At 48.1% G+C, this 9,387-nt stretch overlaps 1 protein-coding gene, 10 non-coding genes and 1 pseudogene across 11 annotated transcripts in view; all 12 read left to right on the plus strand.

Annotated features, from left to right (window-relative positions):
• Positions 1–9,387, plus strand: part of LOC138242514 (zinc finger protein 135-like) — a 446,217-nt gene that overhangs the window by 140,952 nt on the left and 295,878 nt on the right. The window lies entirely within an intron of this gene.
• LOC138217866 (5S ribosomal RNA) lies at positions 108–226 on the plus strand (annotated as a pseudogene).
• LOC138217385 (5S ribosomal RNA) lies at positions 764–882 on the plus strand. Its single transcript, XR_011181097.1, has one exon. It is a non-coding gene; the product is annotated as a 5S ribosomal RNA (ribosomal RNA).
• On the plus strand, positions 1,419–1,537 carry LOC138245026 (5S ribosomal RNA). The gene has a single exon (XR_011193642.1). It is a non-coding gene; the product is annotated as a 5S ribosomal RNA (ribosomal RNA).
• On the plus strand, positions 2,075–2,193 carry LOC138216916 (5S ribosomal RNA). Its single transcript, XR_011180629.1, has one exon. It is a non-coding gene; the product is annotated as a 5S ribosomal RNA (ribosomal RNA).
• Positions 2,731–2,849, plus strand: LOC138244530 (5S ribosomal RNA). Its single transcript, XR_011193145.1, has one exon. It is a non-coding gene; the product is annotated as a 5S ribosomal RNA (ribosomal RNA).
• Positions 3,386–3,504, plus strand: LOC138217386 (5S ribosomal RNA). The gene has a single exon (XR_011181098.1). It is a non-coding gene; the product is annotated as a 5S ribosomal RNA (ribosomal RNA).
• LOC138245028 (5S ribosomal RNA) lies at positions 4,042–4,160 on the plus strand. Its single transcript, XR_011193644.1, has one exon. It is a non-coding gene; the product is annotated as a 5S ribosomal RNA (ribosomal RNA).
• On the plus strand, positions 4,698–4,816 carry LOC138243986 (5S ribosomal RNA). Its single transcript, XR_011192600.1, has one exon. It is a non-coding gene; the product is annotated as a 5S ribosomal RNA (ribosomal RNA).
• On the plus strand, positions 5,354–5,472 carry LOC138244541 (5S ribosomal RNA). Its single transcript, XR_011193156.1, has one exon. It is a non-coding gene; the product is annotated as a 5S ribosomal RNA (ribosomal RNA).
• Positions 6,009–6,127, plus strand: LOC138216542 (5S ribosomal RNA). The gene has a single exon (XR_011180254.1). It is a non-coding gene; the product is annotated as a 5S ribosomal RNA (ribosomal RNA).
• Positions 6,665–6,783, plus strand: LOC138216123 (5S ribosomal RNA). The gene has a single exon (XR_011179835.1). It is a non-coding gene; the product is annotated as a 5S ribosomal RNA (ribosomal RNA).

The following is a 9,387-nucleotide window of genomic DNA, read 5'->3' on the forward strand; positions in this document are numbered from 1 at the left end:
GAGAGAACGTGGGAATAAGAGAAAAACGCAAGGGAAAAAAGCAGCGTCGTAAAAGAGGTGACGGAGCTGTCCTCTCAATAAGAAGGGTGCCAGCGAGCCTTGCTCTCGCTTACGGCCACACCCCCTTGAGCACGCCTGATCTTGTCTGATCTCAGAATCTAAACAGGGATGGGCCTGGTTAGTACTTGGATGGGAGACCGCCTGGGAATACCAGGTGCTGTAAGCTTTTAAGCGCAGGAGGCGCCCTATCCCCGCTCGCTCGCTCATTCCCCTGTTCACACGTGCAGTGCGGCTTGTCCGTCTGTTTATTTGTCAGCTTTGGCGAGACACGGGTGCTTGTGTATTAGCGTGAGCGTTTTTTATTCTGATCAGGAACAGTTTTACAAGTCCGCAAAGGATCGAGGAAAGGTTTATCGCCAGCTGAAAAGAGACACAGCGCTTCGGCTGTGGAGACTTGTTCGGCTGGCGTTCGGAGAGTCGCGTTTTTCAGAATTGTATTGAGATCGTTTTCCACAGAGCTCAGATGTCAAAGCACAGCAGCAGCTCTCCACAGCGATCCTCTATAGCGCCCTTTCTCCCGCAGCTCCGTCCTCATTGGAAGGAAGCAAGAGTGAAAGGCTGAAGTGAAATAGAGCGGGGACAAAGGCAGTGAAGAGAGAGAACGTGGGAAGAAGAGAAAAACGCAAGGGAAAAAAAGCAGCGTCGTAAAAGAGGTGACGGAGCTGTCCTCTCAATAAGAAGGGTGCCAGCGAGCCTTGCTCTTGCTTATGGCCACACCCCCTTGAGCACGCCTGATCTCGTCTGATCTCGGAAGCTAAACAGGGATGGGCTTGGTTAGTACTTGGATGGGAGACCGCCTGGGAGTACCAGGTGCTGTAAGCTTTTATGCGCAGGAGGCGCCCTATCCCCGCTCGCTCGCTCATTCCCCTGTTCACACGTGCAGTGCGGCTTGTCCGTCTGTTTATTTGTCAGCTTTGGTGAGACACGGGTGCTTGTGTATTAGCGTGAGCGTTTTTTATTCTGATCAGGAACAGTTTTACAAGTCCGCAAAGGATCGAGGAAAGGTTTATCGCCAGCTGAAAAGAGACACAGCGCTTCGGCTGTGGAGACTTGTTCGGCTGGCGTTCGGAGAGTCGCGTTTTTCAGAATTGTATTGAGATCGTTTTCCACAGAGCTCAGATGTCAAAGCACAGCAGCAGCTCTCCACAGCGATCCTCTATAGCGCCCTTTCTCCCGCAGCTCCGTCCTCATTGGAAGGAAGCAAGAGTGAAAGGCTGAAGTGAAATAGAGCGGGGACGAAGGCAGTGAAGAGAGAGAACGTGGGAAGAAGAGAAAAACGCAAGGGAAAAAAGCAGCGTCGTAAAAGAGGTGACGGAGCTGTCCTCTCAATAAGAAGGGTGCCAGCGAGCCTCGCTCTCGCTTACGGCCACACCACCTTGAGCACGCCTGATCTCGTCTGATCTCGGAAGCTAAACAGGGATGGGCCTGGTTAGTATTTGGATGGGAGACCGCCTGGGAATACCAGGTGCTGTAAGCTTTTAAGCGCAGGAGGCGCCCTATCCCCGCTCGCTCGCTCATTCCCCTGTTCACACGTGCAGTGCGGCTTGTCCGTCTGTTTATTTGTCAGCTTTGGCGAGACACGGGTGCTTGTGTATTAGCGTGAGCGTTTTTTATTCTGATCAGGAACAGTTTTACAAGTCCGCAAAGGATCGAAGAAAGGTTTATCGCCAGCTGAAAAGAGACACAGCGCTTCGGCTATGGAGACTTGTTCGGCTGGCGTTCGGAGAGTCGCGTTTTTCAGAATTGTATTGAGATCGTTTTCCACAGAGCTCAGATGTCAAAGCACAGCAGCAGCTCTCCACAGCGATCCTCTATAGCGCCCTTTCTCCCGCAGCTCCGTCCTCATTGGAAGGAAGCAAGAGTGAAAGGCTGAAGTGAAATAGAGCGGGGACGAAGGCAGTGAAGAGAGAGAACGTGGGAAGAAGAGAAAAACGCAAGAGAAAAAAAGCAGCGTCGTAAAAGAGGTGACGGAGCTGTCCTCTCAATAAGAAGGGTGCCAGCGAGTCTTTCGCTCGCTTTCGGCCACACCCCCTTGTGCACGCCTGATCTCGTCTGATCTCGGAAGCTAAACAGGGATGGGCCTGGTTAGTACTTGGATGGGAGACCGCCTGGGAATACCAGGTGCTGTAAGCTTTTAAGCGCAGGAGGCGCCCTATCCCCGCTCGCTCGCTCATTCCCCTGTTCACACGTGCAGTGCGGCTTGTCCGTCTCTTTATTTGTCAGCTTTGGCGAGACACGGGTGCTTGTGTATTAGCGTGAGCGTTTTTTATTCTGATCAGGAACAGTTTTACAAGTCCGCAAAGGATCGAGGAAAGGTTTATCGCCAGCTGAAAAGAGACACAGCGCTTCGGCTGTGGAGACTTGTTCGGCTGGCGTTCGGAGAGTCGCGTTTTTCAGAATTGTATTGAGATCGTTTTCCACAGAGCTCAGATGTCAAAGCACAGCAGCAGCTCTCCACAGCGATCCTCTATAGCGCCCTTTCTCCCGCAGCTCCGTCCTCTTTGGAAGGAAGCAAGAGTGAAAGGCTGAAGTGAAATAGAGCGGGGACGAAGGCAGTGAAGAGAGAGAACGTGGGAAGAAGAGAAAAACGCAAGGGAAAAAAAGCAGCGTCGTAAAAGAGGTGACGGAGCTGTCCTCTCAATAAGAAGGGTGCCAGCGAGCCTTGCTCTCGCTTACGGCCACACCACCTTGAGCACGCCTGATCTCGTCTGATCTCGGAAGCTAAACAGGGATGGGCCTGGTTAGTACTTGGATGGGAGACCGCCTGGGAATACCAGGTGCTGTAAGCTTTTAAGCGCAGGTGGCGCCCTATCCCCGCTCGCTCGCTCATTCCCCTGTTCACACGTGCAGTGCGGCTTGTCCGTCTCTTTATTTGTCAGCTTTGGCGAGACACGGGTGCTTGTGTATTAGCGTGAGCGTTTTTTATTCTGATCAGGAACAGTTTTACAAGTCCGCAAAGGATCGAAGAAAGGTTTATCGCCAGCTGAAAAGAGACACAGCGCTTCGGCTGTGGAGACTTGTTCGGCTGGCGTTCGGAGAGTCGCGTTTTTCAGAATTGTATTGAGATCGTTTTCCACAGAGCTCAGATGTCAAAGCACAGCAGCAGCTCTCCACAGCGATCCTCTATAGCGCCCTTTCTCCCGCAGCTCCGTCCTCATTGGAAGGAAGCAAGAGTGAAAGGCTGAAGTGAAATAGAGCGGGGACGAAGGCAGTGAAGAGAGAGAACGTGGGAAGAAGAGAAAAACGCAAGGGAAAAAAGCAGCGTCGTAAAAGAGGTGACGGAGCTGTCCTCTCAATAAGAAGGGTGCCAGCGAGCCTTGCTCTTGCTTATGGCCACACCCCCTTGAGCACGCCTGATCTCGTCTGATCTCGGAAGCTAAACAGGGATGGGCTTGGTTAGTACTTGGATGGGAGACCGCCTGGGAGTACCAGGTGCTGTAAGCTTTTATGCGCAGGAGGCGCCCTATCCCCGCTCGCTCGCTCATTCCCCTGTTCACACGTGCAGTGCGGCTTGTCCGTCTGTTTATTTGTCAGCTTTGGTGAGACACGGGTGCTTGTGTATTAGCGTGAGCGTTTTTTATTCTGATCAGGAACAGTTTTACAAGTCCGCAAAGGATCGAGGAAAGGTTTTTCGCCAGCTGAAAAGAGACACAGCGCTTCGGCTGTGGAGACTTGTTCGGCTGGCGTTCGGAGAGTCGCGTTTTTCAGAATTGTATTGAGATCGTTTTCCACAGAGCTCAGATGTCAAAGCACAGCAGCAGCTCTCCACAGCGATCCTCTATAGCGCCCTTTCTCCCGCAGCTCCGTCCTCATTGGAAGGAAGCAAGAGTGAAAGGCTGAAGTGAAATAGAGCGGGGACGAAGGCAGTGAAGAGAGAGAACGTGGGAAGAAGAGAAAAACGCAAGGGAAAAAAAGCAGCGTCGTAAAAGAGGTGACGGAGCTGTCCTCTCAATAAGAAGGGTGCCAGCGAGCCTCGCTCTCGCTTACGGCCACACCACCTTGAGCACGCCTGATCTCGTCTGATCTCGGAAGCTAAACAGGGATGGGCCTGGTTAGTATTTGGATGGGAGACCGCCTGGGAATACCAGGTGCTGTAAGCTTTTAAGCGCAGGAGGCGCCCTATCCCCGCTCGCTCGCTCATTCCCCTGTTCACACGTGCAGTGCGGCTTGTCCGTCTGTTTATTTGTCAGCTTTGGCGAGACACGGGTGCTTGTGTATTAGCGTGAGCGTTTTTTATTCTGATCAGGAACAGTTTTACAAGTCCGCAAAGGATCGAAGAAAGGTTTATCGCCAGCTGAAAAGAGACACAGCGCTTCGGCTATGGAGACTTGTTCGGCTGGCGTTCGGAGAGTCGCGTTTTTCAGAATTGTATTGAGATCGTTTTCCACAGAGCTCAGATGTCAAAGCACAGCAGCAGCTCTCCACAGCGATCCTCTATAGCGCCCTTTCTCCCGCAGCTCCGTCCTCATTGGAAGGAAGCAAGAGTGAAAGGCTGAAGTGAAATAGAGCGGGGACGAAGGCAGTGAAGAGAGAGAACGTGGGAAGAAGAGAAAAACGCAAGAGAAAAAAAGCAGCGTCGTAAAAGAGGTGACGGAGCTGTCCTCTCAATAAGAAGGGTGCCAGCGAGTCTTTCGCTTGCTTACGGCCACACCCCCTTGAGCACGCCTGATCTCGTCTGATCTCGGAAGCTAAACAGGGATGGGCCTGGTTAGTACTTGGATGGGAGACCGCCTGGGAATACCAGGTGCTGTAAGCTTTTAAGCGCAGGAGGCGCCCTATCCCCGCTCGCTCGCTCATTCCCCTGTTCACACGTGCAGTGCGGCTTGTCCGTCTCTTTATTTGTCAGCTTTGGCGAGACACGGGTGCTTGTGTATTAGCGTGAGCGTTTTTTATTCTGATCAGGAACAGTTTTACAAGTCCGCAAAGGATCGAGGAAAGGTTTATCGCCAGCTGAAAAGAGACACAGCGCTTCGGCTGTGGAGACTTGTTCGGCTGGCGTTCGGAGAGTCGCGTTTTTCAGAATTGTATTGAGATCGTTTTCCACAGAGCTCAGATGTCAAAGCACAGCAGCAGCTCTCCACAGCGATCCTCTATAGCGCCCTTTCTCCCGCAGCTCCGTCCTCTTTGGAAGGAAGCAAGAGTGAAAGGCTGAAGTGAAATAGAGCGGGGACGAAGGCAGTGAAGAGAGAGAACGTGGGAAGAAGAGAAAAACGCAAGGGAAAAAAAGCAGCGTCGTAAAAGAGGTGACGGAGCTGTCCTCTCAATAAGAAGGGTGCCAGCGAGCCTTGCTCTCGCTTACGGCCACACCACCTTGAGCACGCCTGATCTCGTCTGATCTCGGAAGCTAAACAGGGATGGGCCTGGTTAGTACTTGGATGGGAGACCGCCTGGGAATACCAGGTGCTGTAAGCTTTTAAGCGCAGGTGGCGCCCTATCCCCGCTCGCTCGCTCATTCCTCTGTTCACACGTGCAGTGCGGCTTGTCCGTCTCTTTATTTGTCAGCTTTGGCGAGACACGGGTGCTTGTGTATTAGCGTGAGCGTTTTTTATTCTGATCAGGAACAGTTTTACAAGTCCGCAAAGGATCGAGGAAAGGTTTATCGCCAGCTGAAAAGAGACACAGCGCTTCGGCTGTGGAGACTTGTTCGGCTGGCGTTCGGAGAGTCGCGTTTTTCAGAATTGTATTGAGATCGTTTTCCACAGAGCTCAGATGTCAAAGCACAGCAGCAGCTCTCCACAGCGATCCTCTATAGCGCCCTTTCTCCCGCAGCTCCGTCCTCATTGGAAGGAAGCAAGAGTGAAAGGCTGAAGTGAAATAGAGCGGGGACGAAGGCAGTGAAGAGAGAGAACGTGGGAAGAAGAGAAAAACGCAAGGGAAAAAAGCAGCGTCGTAAAAGAGGTGACGGAGCTGTCCTCTCAATAAGAAGGGTGCCAGCGAGCCTTGCTCTTGCTTACGGCCACACCCCCTTGAGCACGCCTGATCTCGTCTGATCTCAGAATCTAAACAGGGATGGGCCTGGTTAGTACTTGGATGGGAGACCGCCTGGGAATACCAGGTGCTGTAAGCTTTTAAGCGCAGGTGGCGCCCTATCCCCGCTCGCTCGCTCATTCCCCTGTTCACACGTGCAGTGCGGCTTGTCCGTCTCTTTATTTGTCAGCTTTGGCGAGACACGGGTGCTTGTGTATTAGCGTGAGCGTTTTTTATTCTGATCAGGAACAGTTTTACAAGTCCGCAAAGGATCGAGGAAAGGTTTATCGCCAGCTGAAAAGAGACACAGCGCTTCGGCTGTGGAGACTTGTTCGGCTGGCGTTCGGAGAGTCGCGTTTTTCAGAATTGTATTGAGATCGTTTTCCACAGAGCTCAGATGTCAAAGCACAGCAGCAGCTCTCCACAGCGATCCTCTATAGCGCCCTTTCTCCCGCAGCTCCGTCCTCTTTGGAAGGAAGCAAGAGTGAAAGGCTGAAGTGAAATAGAGCGGGGACGAAGGCAGTGAAGAGAGAGAACGTGGGAAGAAGAGAAAAACGCAAGGGAAAAAAAGAAGCGTCGTAAAAGAGGTGACGGAGCTGTCCTCTCAATAAGAAGGGTGCCAGCGAGCCTTGCGCTCGCTTACGGCCACACCACCTTGAGCACACCTGATCTCGTCTGATCTCGGAAGCTAAACAGGGATGGGCCTGGTTAGTACTTGGATGGGAGACCGCCTGGGAATACCAGGTGCTGTAAGCTTTTAAGCGCAGGTGGCGCCCTATCCCCGCTCGCTCGCTCATTCCCCTGTTCACACGTGCAGTGCGGCTTGTCCGTCTCTTTATTTGTCAGCTTTGGCGAGACACGGGTGCTTGTGTATTAGCGTGAGCGTTTTTTATTCTGATCAGGAACAGTTTTACAAGTCCGCAAAGGATCGAGGAAAGGTTTATCGCCAGCTGAAAAGAGACACAGCGCTTCGGCTGTGGAGACTTGTTCGGCTGGCGTTCGGAGAGTCGCGTTTTTCAGAATTGTATTGAGATCGTTTTCCACAGAGCTCAGATGTCAAAGCACAGCAGCAGCTCTCCACAGCGATCCTCTATAGCGCCCTTTCTCCCGCACCTCCGTCCTCTTTGGAAGGAAGCAAGAGTGAAAGGCTGAAGTGAAATAGAGCGGGGACGAAGGCAGTGAAGAGAGCCCAGTGGGCAAAAGACGTATAATATACGTCTATTAAACGTATAACTTAGACGTCTAAATGTGGTCTACAATTCGTCTAGAATGAAATTCTAATATACGTCTAAAGTTATACGTCAATTATACGTCTATGTTTAGACGTTCATTATACATAAATGGTTGGAGTTCTATTATACGGATAAATTTAGAGGACTATTATACATATATGGTTGGAGTTCCGGATAACTTTAGAGGTCTATTATACGGATAACTTTAGAGGACTATTATACGTATATGGTTAGAGGTCTATTATACGTATAACTTTAGACGTCTATTATACGTATATGGTTAGAAGTCTGTTATACGTATAACTTTAGACGTCTATTATACGTATATGGTTAGAGGTCTATTATACGTATAACTTTAGACGTCGATTATACGTATATGGTTAGAGGTCTATTATACGGATAACTTTAGACGTCTATTATACGTATATGGTTAGAGGTCTATTATACGGATAACATTAGAGGTCTATTATACATCAAAGATAGATTTTATAGGTGTAGAAACAAGTAAACCAAGCCAATGATTAGGTTTAGAAATTTATTCTGAAAATACACATTCACACCTGAAACATACGTATTTCAAATTATACATTGTATACAATCAATCAACAATCAACATATGGGCAATAATCATAAAAAACACAACTAGTCTTAAACTTCAGCTACAAATTCTGGTAACATGGCAATATACAGTATAGTAATGACAAACACAAAACTAATTACATTAACACACTAACTCAAAACCACATTTTGATTCAAATATACATTTTAAAATGTACAACTTCTATATTTCCAAGAAAAAAAATATTACAATGGAAGTTAAGACGATTTTTGTCCACTATTTGCAAACCCTGTCTAATTGTCCTAACAGTTAGAACCAAAAACCTATTATTTTCAGAGTCCAGATCTCCTGGCCCCCTGCCTTGCATATGCATTCTTCAAGTAACACATTGCGTGCTCCTTTATTTCTTTTTCTGTTGATGTAGGGTGGGACTTCCGCAGCTAGGAGAAAATTATATAATATTACTTCCCAAATAAATGATGATTAATATCTTCTTTAGTATAATCTAAAAAATGAACAGTTTACTAAGCTCAAAGCTGAAATAAATGTATAAAATTTGGCTTGCATCATAGCAGTTGAGCAATTAAGTCTGTCCTAATTACCCAAAGTTTGAAAGTACAACATAGAATAAGAATAAGAGAAACGGCAAAACGATTTTGTGTCATCTTCCCCATTCACACTATTTTATGTGCCATTTTTTTGCTTATTCACGTACTATTTTAATCAAAATAATATTAAGAAAGATCTGTATGTATTCAGATAGTATTATTATTGTTCATACTTACTCGTCAAAAGAGGATTGCTGAGATATTTGCAGATATACTTCTATGTTTGAAAAACGTGTCCAAAATGGTGACCAACGAATACTAGCAATGCATTGTGGTATATAACCGGAAAATATGCTGGGTTCGATATTTTCTCAACGTATGCGTTTATTAATGTTGTCGATATTATGGTTGAAATTTAACATTGATAATACATCGCGGCTATGTGCCCCCTGCTATGAGCTGATGTGCAATTTTAACGCATGCAGTTAGTAAGGATCGGTCACTGTTGTATGGTATAATATATAATGACATTATGGAATAGGATGGGGACAGGCCTGGCATCACGGGGGGAGGGGGGAATGTCGCCCCTTCAGTTTTGTGCAAAAAGATTTACCTAACTTAATTTGCGCCCTAAAAAAATAGTTGTACTTTGTCAATGGTCAGACAACACTAAATGACACGAACAGTCACTCAGTCTGTTTGATGGGCAGGAGGGCTATCCGTCCAGGAACTGCCCATATCAGTGTCGTTATTGAGTGTCAACATTACGATCCTGTTTGCTCAGGTGGACCGATTCCTTGCAGTAGTTTATCATTATACTTAAAATCGTTATATAACTAGGACTAGTTATAGCAGTCTGTGCTTTCTGTTGGTTTTACAACATTTTTTTATTAACGATTCAGAACGTCCATGTAGCTGCAAAAATGAACGCTTATGGTACTTTTCGCTCCAGGCAATACAAACCGTGAGAGTGACGAAAAATGTGAAACTGAACTTCATCGCAAATACCAGATTGCTAGTC

The sequence above is a fragment of the Lepisosteus oculatus genome, chromosome 14, assembly GCF_040954835.1.
Source record: "Lepisosteus oculatus isolate fLepOcu1 chromosome 14, fLepOcu1.hap2, whole genome shotgun sequence".
Taxonomy (NCBI): domain Eukaryota; kingdom Metazoa; phylum Chordata; class Actinopteri; order Semionotiformes; family Lepisosteidae; genus Lepisosteus; species Lepisosteus oculatus.